At 43.3% G+C, this 15,253-nt stretch overlaps 1 long non-coding RNA gene across 1 annotated transcript; it reads right to left on the reverse strand.

Moving 5' to 3' along the window:
• Positions 1–242: 242 nt before the first annotated feature.
• On the reverse strand, positions 243–15,096 carry LOC143770158 (uncharacterized). Its single transcript, XR_013214561.1, has 2 exons — positions 14,998–15,096; positions 243–1,161 (listed from the first exon to the last, which is right to left on the reverse strand). It is a non-coding gene; the product is annotated as an uncharacterized LOC143770158 (long non-coding RNA).
• Positions 15,097–15,253: the final 157 nt, after the last annotated feature.

Here is a 15,253-nt window from a genome sequence, read left to right on the forward strand (position 1 = left end):
GACACCGCTATTGTATTTATACCTTTGGTGAAGGGGCAATTAATATTAATAATTTATTATGACCAAACTAATTTTGTTCCTTATTTGCATATTTTATTATAAAATGGTTTCCTTTTTTTTGCAGGTAAAATGAGAATTAGGACAGAAGTTTACGTGTAGGTTTTATGAAATTGTGCTGAAAATTGTTGTGTTGGTGTAAAGCAAGAGACTGAATGTAACGCACAGGAGGTACGAGGCGGGAACAGTCAAGAAACGATTTATTTATTTCCAATATAGCGGGAGTTCACAGCTAATAATATGAAGGTATAAACAGCAGGAAACAATACCACAATAAACATACAATTAGAATAATGGAAAAGTCTCTCAGTGATTATACTTGCGTCCTTTCTACAAGGATGGTATACCCGTTCCTGAAAGCTACTATGTTAGCTCTTTCTGCAACAATGGCCGTAGTGGGGATCACTGGGTTTTCCTTCTAACAAAGTCTATCAAGGAAAGTTGAGTTTCTTTCTGTCTACCGACGGTCCTCCACCCCACCCGTTGTCCTAACCCAGGCCAACCCTTGTACTTTATGTCGTCATCCTTTAACTGCAGGCGTCCTCGTCTCCTCGCGGATCTTCAGTGATTGACCAAGGTCGGGTGTCTTCTAGGCCTGGGGAAGAGAGGGCTGGGTCCCAGCTCGCAACAGGCATCATCTGAGCTCTGGCTCTTGACCGGCGTAGGGCGAAGGTTCTGATCTTGACCCGCGCAATTTGGGCTCTGGGTCTTGAGCGTAGTTCAGGTCTGCAGATTTCAACTGGCGTAGTCTTGGCCTTTTGTCTGATGGTGGCCAGCACCCTTTGGTGCGCGCACTCCGCTGAGGCATGTCACACTGGTTTAATTTTCATCGTCTCACCCGTGTGCACACCGCTCCTCTCCTTGGCTCCAAGGACTTTTATATCTGCAAACTCATTAATCCAAGGTACCTGAACGGGTTCCACATATGAACTTGTTTCCCCTGCAACTCTTCTAGTGCTGATTGGTTCTGTATGGTTTTATCCAGTCAGCAGATGGCAGTGTTTCCTTACGCAGGGGCTCTTCAGGGCTACCATTGCTTCCTCCTACATTGGCTTCTCCTTCACAGAGAACTTGGCGTCCTCTTCTAGTGCAACTATGTAAAACCTACAAGAGAAAAAATGAGCAAAAACCCTGCTGTAAATAAGTAAAAAGCAAAAAGTGCATCTAAATAAGAGTTTCTAGTAATACTGGTTTTGATCAAAAATAGCATAAAAGCCATCCCACCGCGTCAAGGTAACTCTGACCGGGACAGTCCTACACTGTCTAATATTAAAAACCTTACCATGTGTCAATGTTGACCTCAGTGTGAATAAGGGCAGACAACAGGACTGGGCCCAACCAGTAGAACACCAGCCTGGGGGAGCTTTATATACACTTTCCAGCTCAGAAAAGGGTGGCCACACCCCGGCTTGCACAGAATGCAATAATACAAAGAAAAAGAAAAAAAACACAAAAATTGAGCTTGACTTAATTTGGTACACATGCAGCACATAAGCGCATGTTCACATTGGCCATCAAACATATAAAACCTACAAGAGAAAAAAATGAGCAAAAACCCTGCTGTAAATAAGTAAAAAGCAAATAGTGCATCTAAATTACACAGAGTTTTTAGTAATACTGTTTTTGATCAAAAATAGCATAAAAGCCATCCCACCACATCAAGGTAACCACTTTACTCCACGTGCAGACTATGCAGTGCTCCAGCCTAAAATGGGCATCCAAATTCAGCTAGGTCAAATATGAAGACCATGGGGGACTTAGGCTACTTTCACACTAGCGTTTTTTTTCAATACGTCGCAATGCGTCGTTTTGGCAAAAAAACGCATCCTGCAAAAGTGCTTGCAGGATGCGTTTTTTTCCCATTGACTAACATTAGCGACACATTTGCGACGCATTGACACACGTCGCAACCGTCGTGCGACGGTTGCGCCATGTTGTAGCGGACCGTCGGGAGCAAAAAACGTTACATGTAACGTTTTTTGCTGCCGACGGTCCGCTTTTTCCGACCGCGCATGCGCGGCCGGAACTCCGCCCCCACCTCCCCGCACCTCACAATGGGGCAGCGGATGCGCTGGAAAAATGCATCCGCTGCCCCCATTGTGCGGCGCAGAGAACACTAGCGTCGGTAACCTCGGCCCGACGCACTGCGACGGGCCGGGCCCGACGCTAGTGTGAAAGTAGCCTTAGGCTATGTGCACACGTTGCGGATTTGGCTGCGGATTTGCAGCAGTTTTCCATGCGTTGTACAGTACCATGTAAACCTATGGAAAACCAAATCCGCAGTGCATATGCTGCGGAAAATTCCGCGCAGAAACGCTGCAGTTTATTTTCCACAACATGTCAATTCTTTGTGCAGATTCCGCAGCGTTTTACACATATTCCTTTATAGGAATCAGCAGGTGTAAAACCGCAGGTGAAATCCCCACAAACATCTGCACAAAATCCGCAGGTAAAACGCAGGCGTTTTACCTGCGGATTCTACTGAATCCGCGCAGAAAAATCTGCAATGGAATCCGCAACGTGTGCACATACCTTAATGAGTATAAGCTGGTTGCTGATTTGGGCCCTTAAGCGTCTGAAAAAGACACCATGTGCACATACCCTTAGGCCAAGTTCACATGAGGATTTGGTGACTTTTGATGTTGCCGCTTTCTACAGTATTTCTGCATCAATTAGGTAAATTACTTACAAAAGGGAAAGTGTGCTGAAATGGAAAGAGATCCCAAAGTGAGTAAAACAAACCACGAAATACAAAATAAAGGATTAACTAGTTGGCCTGTGCAAAATTTTCGCACATTGGTTGTGGGGGCGCAGGCAATTTCAGGAAAATCAAGCTGGTCAAATGTAAATGTATTTAATGAGATGAACACAGAGAGGTATGTGTTTCATTGATATACTGTATATGAGCCCATGGATCCATTATACAGTTAGGTCCATATATATTTGGACAGAGACAACATTTTTCTAGTTTTGGTTATAGACAATACCACAATGAATTTTAAACAAAACAATTCAGATGCAGTTGAAGTTCAGACTTTCAGCTTTCATTTGAGGGTATCCACATTAAAATTGGATGAAGGGTTTAAGAGTTTCAGCTCCTTAACATGTGCCACCCTGTTTTTAAAAGGACCAAAAGTAATTGGACAGATTCAATAATTTTAAATAAAATGTTCATTTTTAGTACTTGGTTGAAAACCCTTGGCTGGCAATGACTGCCTGAAGTCTTGAACTCATGGACATCACCAGACGCTGTGTTTCCTCCTTTTTGATGCTCTGTCAGGCCTTCACTGCGGTGGTTTTCAGTTGCTGTTTGTTTGTGGGCCTTTCTGTCTGAAGTTTAGTCTTTAACAAGTGAAATGCTGCTCAATTGGGTTCAGATCAGGTGACTGACTTGGCCATTCAAGAATATTCCACTTCTTTGATTTAATTAACTCCTGGGTTGCTTTGGCTTCATGTTTTGGGTCATTGTCTATCTGTAGGATGAAACGACGACCAATCAGTTTGGCTGCATTTGGCTGGATCTGAGCACACAGTGTGGCTCTGAATACCTCAGAATTCATTCGGCTGCTTCTGTCCTGTGTCACATCATCAATAAACACTAGTGACCCAGTGCCACTGGCAGCCATGCATGCCCAAGCCATCACACTGCCTCCGCCGTGTTTTACAGATGATGTGGTATGCTTTGGATCATGAGCTGTACCACGCCTTCGCCATACATTTCTCTTTCCATCATTCTAGTAGAGGTTGATCATGGTTTCATCTGTCCAAAGAATGTTCTTCCAGAACTGTTCTGGCTTTTTTAGATGTTTTATAGCAAAGTCCAGTCTAGCCTTTTTATTCTTGATTCTTATGAGTGGCTTGCACCGTGCAGTGAACCCTCTGTATTTACTTTCATGCAGTCTTCTCTTTATGGTAGATTTGGATATTGATACGCCGACCTCCTGGAGGGTGTTGTTCACTTGGTTGGCTGTTGTGAAGGGGTTTCTCTTCACCATGGAGATTATTCTTCTATCCTCCACCACTGTTGTCTTCCGTGGGCGCCCAGGTCTTTTTGCATTGATGAGTTCACCAGTGCTTTCTTTCTTTCTCAGGATGTACCAAACTGTAGATTTTGCCACTCCTAATATTGCAGCAATTTCTCGGCTTGTTTTTTTCTGTTTTCGCAGCTTAAGGATGGCTTGTTTCACTTGCATGGAGAGCTCCTTTGACCGCATGTTTACTTCACAGCCAAACCTTCCAAATGCAAGTATCAACACCTCAAATCAACTCCAGGCCTTTTATCTGCTTAATTGAGAATGACATAACGAAGGGATTGCCCACACCTGTTCATGAAATAGCCTTGGAGTGAATTGTCCAATTACTTTTGGTCCCTTTAAAAACAGGGTCGCACATGTTAAGGAGCTGAAACTCCTAAACCCTTCATCCAATTTTATTGTGGATACCCTCAAATGAAAGCTGAAAGTCTGAACTTCAACTGCATCTGAATTGTTTTGTTTAAAATTCATTGTGGTAATGTCTATAACCAAAATTAGAAAAATGTTGTCTCTGTCCAAATATATATGGACCTAACTGTATGTCCATTTTGCAAGCCAGCGAGAAAATCTCACCATACAGATGTCACACGGGTGCTTATATGCGAGAAAATCGCATCCTCGCACTGCACACGGATGACATACGGATCACTGCTCAGGGAACATGTCTGCGATTGTCATCCATGTAAAACGGACCGATTTTCTTATACCTTGTGTGTGACTCCAGCCTAAAGGAGATCCCCCAACATTAAGCATAATGGTATTTTACTTACTGATCAGAAGGGGTCTGATTGTCAGGACTTTGCAAAAGAACAGGGGCAGCAGCATTTTTTTCCCCTCCACAGCATCACTGCCATCTATCTGCAGTGTAGGGAAGTACAGCCCTATGTATGTGAACGGAGCAGCTCCCTGTACAGCAGTGCCACTTTGACAGTAAAAATGATGGAGAATTGACCCCATAACTGAGCGTATTTACACCATTGTATAATAATTGGGAATATCCCTTTAAAAAAAAAAAGTAATATCAGCAGATTATTTTACCTTTTTTTTCCCTACGGTTGGATTTTTTTTTTTTTCAATGTTTGCAAGGTTTTTCCACCAATCTCTCCCATCGGGAAACAATGTGCAGTCTGAGTTATGTCAACGTTGCAGTTTTTTTCTTGGAACCAGAGGTGACTCCAGATCACCAATAAGCTGCAACCTTAGAAGGAAGATAGACTTTTCATTGACTGTCCAATAATACGGAAAATCTAATGGTTCAGAACCTGTCCGGTCCCTTTTAGGCTGCATTCATTTATATCTTCAGTTTTAAAGCTGAAGTCTTAAACAGGTAAAGTTTTACTTTTCTTCTACTTCCACATATGTAGCAAATATTTTATATGTACCTGCCTGAGATCAGCTGGGCAAGGAGTTCGGCAAGCTGGAAAGCCCCCAAGGCAAATGTTACGATTTGTGTCAGCTTTGTATTAGTATGCTTTGGGGTAGTGTGGTGCCACCTGCAGGTCATTTTTCCTTACTGCAGTTTTATGAAAGTTAATGTTTAAAGTGTATTTTGTGATCACATCGTGGATGTGTGGTTTGTTTGGCTATTTTCTTGCTGAAGGAGACAAGTTTAGATTTCAAATGGTGTATCATTTGTGTGTGGGTGCAGTATGAACGGAGATACAAAGGAATCACCGAAAAAGAATGTTTGAAATAATATAGAAGGCTAATCGTACTGTTAAGACAATTTGTTGCCTGTTTCCAAAAAAGAAACAGAAGAACATAAACCCATACTGTGCCTCAGAGAACAGAGAAACCAGCCACAAAGCACATTCTCAAGGCTTCAAACCCAGACACATGACAGTAAGTATAGAAGAACCACTAATAAATAATATAAACCCACTGCTCTAGGAAGATGGCCCAGCAGGACCAACTTACAGCTCAAGGAGACACTTGTGTGAGTTAGCAACCAGTATAACAAAGAGGTGTAAAAAGTGGCTGTAATAAGTATAGTTGTGATCGTTCACTTGATTGACGACAGATAGCAACAACTCCATATTTTCCATTCATATCATACATGTTAGAGTCTATGTAGAAGCCATTCAATTCCTAAGAAAGGAAGAAAGACCGAATGATAGGTGTATTACTGTAAAAATGTAGCCTGCTTGGTGTACATAAATAGTATTGTAGTTGCCGTATTTGGGTAAACACACGTGTTAAATGGAATAAGTACATCCCAAAGCAACCTGCATGGGATTAAAGTTGCAACTGAGTCCCAAATTAAAGTCCGCAGACTGACTAAAAAGTGCATATTCTGGTAATTAAAATTACATGCTTTCTTTAATAAATTTAAAAACACAAAAGGTATATAGTGCTACAAATATATTAAATATTAATGAAAGATATCATTGAAAAGCAAGACTTTCAATATCATGGTTTAGACCATTAGGAACTAAAGTGATAGGCCGGCGTCACACTCAGCGTATGGAAATACGGTCCGTTTTTTATGGGCGTAATACGCAGTAATTGTCCCAAAACACTGTTCTGTATTCAATGAGAGGATGCGATTTTTACTCACAAATTTATCCGTGTGTCATCCGTATGGCTTCCGTGCGGCGTTTTTTTCTCGCAGGCTTGCAAAATGGACATATCATGAATCCATCGGCTCAAATATTCTTAAAAACATATATAAATATATATATATATGTGTGTCTCACTGACATATATATATATATATATATATATATATATATATGTCAGTGAGACACATATACACACACATATATATATATATATATATATATATATATATATATATATATATATTTTTTTTTTTTTTTTATTTTTATTTAATTCAGCGCTAGATAGCAGAAAAGCCGGTAATTCAATTGCCGGCTTTTCCTATCTCCTTCACAAACCCGACAGGATATGAGACATGGTTTACATACAGTAAACCATCTCATATCCCTTCTTTTATTACATATTCCTCTTTACTAATGTAAGAAGTGTCTCTGTGTAAAATTTGGGGGCTCTAGCTATTAAATTAAAGTGTTAAATCCTGGAAAAAATTGGCGTGGGCTCCCATGCAATTTTCTCCGCCAGAGTGGGAAAGCCAGTGACTGAGGGCAGATATTAATAGCCTAGAGAGGGACCATGGTTATAGGACCCCCGCTGGCTAATAACATCTGCCCCCAGCCACCCCAGAAAAGGCACATCTGTATGCGCCTATTCTGGCACTTAGCCTCTCTCTTCCCACTCCCGTGTAGCGGTGGGATATGGGGTAATGAAGGGTTAATGTCACCTTGCTATTGTAAGGTGACATTAAGCCAGGTTAATAATGGAGAGGCGTCAATTATGACACCTATCCATTATTAATCCAATAGTACGAAATGGTTACTTTTCAGAATATTTTCTCACGCTCGAGTTCATATGAGTTCATCCAGCAGAGGGCGCATCACCGCGACTCGAGGTAACTACAGTACATTCCCCCTGCATTCCATTCATTCACCAAGTTTTACAGACAGGAGCACAACTGCATTAGCAGAGCTCCTGGGTGTAAAATGATTGAACCCCTTCAGATGGATTTACAGCATGGGACAAGACTGAACGATGGAAGGTATGGAATATTGTTGTTTGTTTTTTTAACTTTGTTTCAGGTGACAAGGGTCTTCAGGTGGATTAAGAGTATAATAAAATATTAAAACACCATGTGTCTTTATTAAATTAAAATACTTTTTAATAATGTGTGTGTGTTTTATTAACCATTTCGTACTATTGGATTAATAATGGATAGGTGTCATAATTGACGCCCCTCCATTATTAACCCCTTTCTGACCTCGGACGGGATAGTACGTCCGAGGTCAGAAGCCCCTCTTTGATGCGGGCTCCGGCGGTGAGCCCGCATCAAAGCCGGGACATGTCAGCTGTTTTGATCGCAATAGGCAATAGAATCGCGATCTGCCCATGCCTATTAACTAGTTAAATGTCGCTGTCAAACGCAGACAGCGGCATTTAACTACCGCATCCGGCCGGGCGGCCGGAAATGACGGCATCGCCGACCCCGTCACATGATCGGAGGTCGGTGATGCTTCAGTATTGTAACCATAGAGGTCCTTGAGACCTCTATGGTTACAGATCCCCAGCAGCTATGAGCACCACCCTGTGGTCGGCGCTCACAGCACACCTGATTTTCTTCTGCATAGCAGCGAACAGCATATCGCTGCTATGTAGCAGAGGCGATCGTGCTGTGCCTGCTTCTAGCCTCCCATGGAGGCTATTGAAGCATGGCAAAAGTTAAAAAAAAAAGTAAAAAAAAAATATGAAAAAAATATAAGTTTAAATCACCCCCCTTTCGCCCCAATCAAAATAAATCAATAAAAAAATATCAAACCTACACATATTTGGTATCGCCGCGTTTAGAATCGCCCGATCTATCAATAAAAAAAGCATTAACCTGATCGCTAAACAGCGTAGCGAGAAAAAAATTCAAAACGCCAGAATTACATTTTTTGGTCGCCGCGACATTGCATTAAAATGCAATAACGGGCGATCAAAAGAACGTATCTGCACCAAAATGCTATCATTAAAAACGCCAGCTCGGCACACAAAAAATAAGCCCTCACCCGACCCCAGATCATGAAAAATGGAGACGCTACAAGTATCGGAAAATGGCACCATTTTTTTTTTTTTTTTTTTTTAGCAAAGTTTGGAATTTTTTTTCACCACTTAGGTAAAAAATAACCTAGTCATGTTAGGTGTCTATGAACTCGTAGTGACCTGGGAGAATCATAATGGCAGGTCAGTTTTAGCATTTAGTGAACCTAGCAAAAAAGCCAAACAAAAAACCAGTGTGGGACTGCACTTTTTTTGCAATTTCACTGCACTTGGAATTTTTTTCCCGTTTTCTAGTACACGACATGGTAAAACCAATGATGTTGTTCAAAAGTACAACTCGTCCCGCAAAAAATAAGCCCTCACATGGCCAAATTGATGGAAAAATAAAAAAGTTATGGCTCTGGGAAGGAGGGGAGTGAAAAACGAACACGGAAAAACGAAAAATCCCAAGGTCATGAAGGGGTTATTAACATGGCTTAATGTCACATTACAATAGCAAGGTGACATTAACCCTTCATTACCCCATATCCCACCGCTACACGAGAGTGGGAAGAGAGAGGCTAAGTGCCAGAATAGGCGCATCTTACAGATGTGCCTTTTCTGGGGTGGCTGGGGGCAGATGTTTTTAGCCAGGAGGGGGGCCAATAACCATGGTCCCTCTCTAGGCTATTAATATCTGCCCTTAGTCACTGGCTTTCCCACTCTGGCGGAGAAAATTGCGTGGGAGCCCACGCCAATTTTTTCCAGGATTTAACCCTTTAATTTAATAGCTAGAGCCCCCAAATTTTACACAGAGACACTTCTTACATTAGTAAAGAGGAATATGTAATAAAAGAAGGGATATGAGCTGGTTTACTGTATGTAAACCATGTCTCATATCCTGTCGGGTTTGTGAAGGAGATAGGTAAAGCCGGCTATTGAATTACCGACTTTTATGCTATCTAGCGCTGAATTAAATATAAATATATATATATATGTGTCTCACTGACATATCTATATATATATATATATATATATATATATATAGGTGTATGTATGTGTATATATATATATATATATATATATATATAGGTGTATGTATGTGTATATATATATATATATATATATATATATATATATATATATATATACACATACATACACCTATTCGATGTGTACACATTTATTCTACCTATTCTATTCGGTCAGTGTGATTTTACTGTACACCGCACTGAATTGCCGGCTTTTCTATAGAACACCGCTGCATATTTCTCGCAAGTCACACGAATGGTCCGTGTGTAATCCGTAATTTTCTCGCCCCCATAGACTTTCATTGGTGGATTTTTTGCGCAATACGGTGACAAACGCAGCATGCTGTGATTTTCTACAGCCGTACAAGACCGTATAATACGGATACGTAATATACGGCAGATAGGAGCAGGGCCATAGAGAATCATTGGGCCGTGTGCAATGCGTATTTTCTGTACGTATTTTCTGCGCTCATACGTCCGTAAAACTCGCTAGTGTGACACCGGCCTTAAGGTGAAACAGGCTACGTTTTTACAGTAATACACCTATCATTCATTTGGTAACCCTTTATAGCCAGGTTGGGCTCTCTTCCTTTCTTAGGAATTGAGTGGCCTCTGTATAGGTTCTTAGCACATAAATTGGCCAATTCATGTGAGCCCATCAAACGCGACAAGGTGACACCTTTGTAAGTAATCTTTTAAAATTTGTTTTACTTTATTACAGTTTACTTGGCAATTATGATAGATTTTGTGTATTTGAGAACCTGAGCAGCAGACTTACCAAGCACATTTTAGGGCAGCACGGTGGCTCAGTGGTTTTCGACAGCAGCATTTAAACAGATAGCTAGTGACACACACCAGGGTTTTTTTTTGATGCTATAACAGGGATTCATCAGCCTCTGAGTTTAACTGGTAAGTGGATGGGAATAGGCATGGCTGTGAAAACTGCCAACCATGTGGATCCATGGATGCAGGAAAGGGACTAATCCTCACCCTCAAACACTATCTTCTGATCTGGAGTCAAATATGATAACATTACACCATACACTCACTGGCCACTTTATTAGGTACACCTGTCCAACTTCTTGTTAACACTTAATTTCTAATCAGCCAATCACATGGCGGCAACTAGACATGGTCAAGACAATCTCCTGCAGTTCAAACCGAGCATCAGTATGGGGAAGAAAGGTGATTTGAGTGCCTTTGAACGTGGCATGGTTGTTGGTGCCAGAAGGGCTGGTCTGAGTATTTCAGAAACTGCTGATCTACTGGGATTTTCACGCACAACCATCTCTAGGGTTTACAGAGAATGGTCCGAAAAAGAAAAAAAATCCAGTGAGCGGCAGTTCTGTGGGCGGAAATGCCTTGTTGATGCCAGAGGTCAGAGGAGAATGGGCAGACTGGTTCGAGCTGATAGAAAGGCAACAGTGACTCAAATCGCCACCCGTTACAACCAAGGTAGGCCTAAGAGCATCTCTGAACGCACAGTGCATCGAACTTTGAGGCAGATGGGCTACAGCAGCAGAAGACCACACCGGGTACCACTCCTTTCAGCTAAGAACAGGAAACTGAGGCTACAATTTGTACAAGCTCATCGAAATTGGACAGTAGAAGATTGGAAAAACGTTGCTTGGTCTGATGAGTCTCGATTTCTGCTGCGACATTCGGATGGTAGGGTCAGAATTTGGCGTAAACAACATGAAAGCATGGATCCATCCTGCCTTGTATGGAGCATCTTTGGGATGAACAGCCGACAAATCTGCGGCAACTGTGTGATGCCATCATGTCAATATGGACCAAAATCTCTGAGGAATGCTTCCAGCACCTTGTTGAATCTATGCCACGAAGAATTGAGGCAGTTCTGAAGGCAAAAGGGGTCCAACCCGTTACTAGCATGGTGTACCTAATAAAGTGGCCGGTGAGTGTAGGTTGAGACATCCTGGATTCTCTTTGCTCTATACAACTTGCCCTAAACTACATATTGTCATGCACATGAATTCATGAGACCCAGCCGCTACAGGCAGGAACACCATGTTGTATCGCCTCAGCTCACATAGTCTACATAACTGACAAATGAGCATGTGTAACATCTTTCAAGCAGCAAGAAGACTCAACCGGCCAAGAGTTAATTATTTAGAAGTAATCCATACTGTTTCAGATGACAATAGCGACCAAACATCTGACAAATAAAACCTTGCACACTGTGTCCTTTATACAAGTCTCCGTCCTGTACACGTCTCTTATACTCGCACGTCTCCGTCCTGTACACGTCTCTTATACTCGCACGTCTCCGTCCTGTACACGTCTCTTATACTCACACATTTCTATCCTGTACACGTCTCTTATACTCACACGTCTCTGTCCTGTACACGTCTCTTATACTCGCATGTCTCTGTCCTGTACACATCTCTTATACTCGCACGTCTCCGTCCTGTACACGTCTCTTATCCTCACACATCTCCGTCCTGTACACGTCTCTTATACTCGCATGTCTCTGTCCTGTACACATCTCTTATACTCGCACGTCTTTGTCTTGTACATGTCTCTTATACCAACACGTCTCCTTCCTGTACACGTCTCTTATACGCACACGTCTCCGTCCTGTACAAGTCTCTTATACTCACGTCTCCATCCTGTACACGTCTCTTATACTCACACGTCTTCGTCCTGTACACGTCTCTTATACTCGCACGTCTCTGTCCCGTAAACGTCTCTTATACTTGCACGTCTCCATCCTGTACACGTCTCTTATACTCACACGTCTCTGTCCTGCACACGTCTCTTATACTTACACGTCTCCGTCCTGTACAAGTCTCTTATACTCTCACGTCTCCATCCTGTACACGTCTCTTATACTCACACGTCTCTGTCCTGTACACGTCTCGTATACTTACACGTCTCCATCCTGTACACGTCTCTTATACTCGCACGTCTCTGTCCTGTACACGTCTCTTATACTCATACGTCTCCGTCCTGTACACGTCTCTTATACACGCATGGCACTGTCCTGTACACGTCTCTTATACTTACTCGTCTCCGGCCTGTACACGTCTCTTATACTCGTATGTCTCCGTCCTGTACAAGTCTCTTATAGTCGCATTTCTCCGTCCTGTACACGTCTCTTATACTCGCACGTCTCTGTCCTGTACACATCTCTTATACCAACACGTCTCCGTCCTGCACACATCTCTTATACTCACAAGTCTGTGTCCTGTACACGACTCATACCCGCCCATCTCTGTCCTGTACATGTACACAGTGACATCCACAGTTCACTACAAGAATAACCAGAAATGCAAGACATGAAAGAAAACATGTACACAGGATGATTTCCTTGCATTCCTAGAAGAGGACTCGTTGCTCTGGTTTTCCCGAGCACGCTCGGGTGATCTCCGAGTATTTGTTATTGCTCGGAGATATAGTTTTCATCACCTCAGTTGCATGATTTACGGCTTCCAGATACGCTGAATACATGTGAGGAATGCCTGTTTGTTAGGGAATTCCCACATGTATTCAGCATATCTGGCAGCCATAAATCATGCAACTGAGGCAATGCAAACTATATCTCCGAGCAATAACAAATACTCAGAGGTCACCCGAGCAACGAGTACACTCGCTCATCACTACTAAAGATGCCTATACCTATACAGTCTGTACCCCAAGTATCAGTGTCATTATCCTGTACCCCAAGTGTCAGTGTCATTATCCTGTACCCCAAGTGTCAGCGTCATTATCCTGTACCCCGAGTGTCAGTGTCATTATCCTGTACCCCAAGTGTCAGTGTCATTATCCTGTACCCCAAGTGTCAGCGTCATTATCCTGTACCCCGAGTGTCAGTGTCATTATCCTGTACCCCGAGTCAGTGTCGTTATCCTGTACCCCGAGTGTCAGCATCATTATCCTGTACCCCAAGTGTCAGTGTCATTATCCTGTACCCCAAGTGTCAGCGTCATTATCCTGTACCCCGAGTGTCAGCGTCATTATCCTGTACCCCGAGTGTCAGTGTCATTATCATGTACCCCGAGTGTCAGTGTCATTATCCTGTACCCCGAGTGTCAGTGTCATTATCCTGTACCCCTAGTGTCAGCGTCATTATCCTGTACCCCAAGTGTCAGTGTCATTATCCTGTACCCCGAGTGTCAGCGTCATTATCCTGTACCCCGAGTGTCAGTGTCATTATCCTGTACCCCGAGTGTCAGTGTCATTATCCTGTACCCCGAGTGTCAGCGTCATTATCCTGTACCCCGAGTGTCAGCGTCATTATCCTGTACCCCGAGTGTCAGCGTCATTATCCTGTACCCCGAGTGTCAGCGTCATTATCCTGTACCCCGAGTGTCAGCGTCAGTATCCTGTACCCCGAGTGTCAGCGTCAGTATCCTGTACCCCGAGTGTCAGTGTCATTATCCTGTACCCCGAGTGTCAGTGTCATTATCCTGTACCCCAAGTGTCAGCGTCATTATCCTGTACCCCAAGTGTCAGCGTCATTATCCTGTACCCCAAGTGTCAGTGTCATTATCCTGTACCCCAAGTGTCAGCGTCATTATCCTGTACCCCGAGTGTCAGTGTCATTATCCTGTACCCCGAGTCAGTGTCGTTATCCTGTACCCCGAGTGTCAGTGTCATTATCATTATCCTGTACCCCGAGTGTCAGTGTCATTATCCTGTACCCCGAGTGTCAGTGTCATTATCCTGTACCCCGAGTGTCAGCGTCATTATCCTGTACCCCGAGTGTCAGCGTCATTATCCTGTACCCCGAGTGTCAGCGTCATTATCCTGTACCCCAAGTGTCAGTGTCATTATCCTGTACCCCGAGTGTCAGTGTCATTATCCTGTACCCCGAGTGTCAGCGTCAGTATCCTGTACCCCGAGTGTCAGTGTCATTATCCTGTACCCCGAGTGTCAGTGTCATTATCCTGTACCCCGAGTCAGTGTCGTTATCCTGTACCCCCAGTGTCATTCTCTATTCCCTCTTTCCTGACTCCCCTGTCACACACTAGGACTGGCCCAAGAGGAGAGCAGGAGAATCCTCCGGTAGGCCCCTGTGTAGGAGTGGGCCACCACCCTCTTATCTGAACAGTACTTGGCACAATATTCTAGAATCACTATGTACAGACAGAGGCAGCATCTTCTTCATGTAACAATCTACCCAGTGCATTGTTACATACATCTGTGATTGAGGATAATGTCTTATTTGCATGTAGCTGAAAAGTGGGGCCCTGGAATTGGTTCCTGGCGGGGCCTTGGCTCCCCAGTCCCACACTGTCAGGATCACCACTATCTGATCTGTATCTTCTCGTCTCTCCCACCTGTTGCTTTCCTTTGTGCTCTGCTGTGGCATACACAGGGTTAATATCCTCCGTGTCCCCCCTGCTTTCCCACCAGTGGAGGGGCTTATTCCATCTCCCATCAGTAAGTGCAGCAGCCAATCACAGCTCTCGAGCAGGAGTATAGGTGGTCCGGGCAGGCGTGGGAGTCGCCACTCACTGCCTCTCACAAAGTAACTGCAGATGCTCAGCACAGAGGTTGCTATAGGTACCAGTTACTAGTAGCAACCAAATCACC

Source organism: Ranitomeya variabilis, chromosome 1 (assembly GCF_051348905.1).
Source record: "Ranitomeya variabilis isolate aRanVar5 chromosome 1, aRanVar5.hap1, whole genome shotgun sequence".
Lineage (NCBI taxonomy): Eukaryota > Metazoa > Chordata > Amphibia > Anura > Dendrobatidae > Ranitomeya > Ranitomeya variabilis.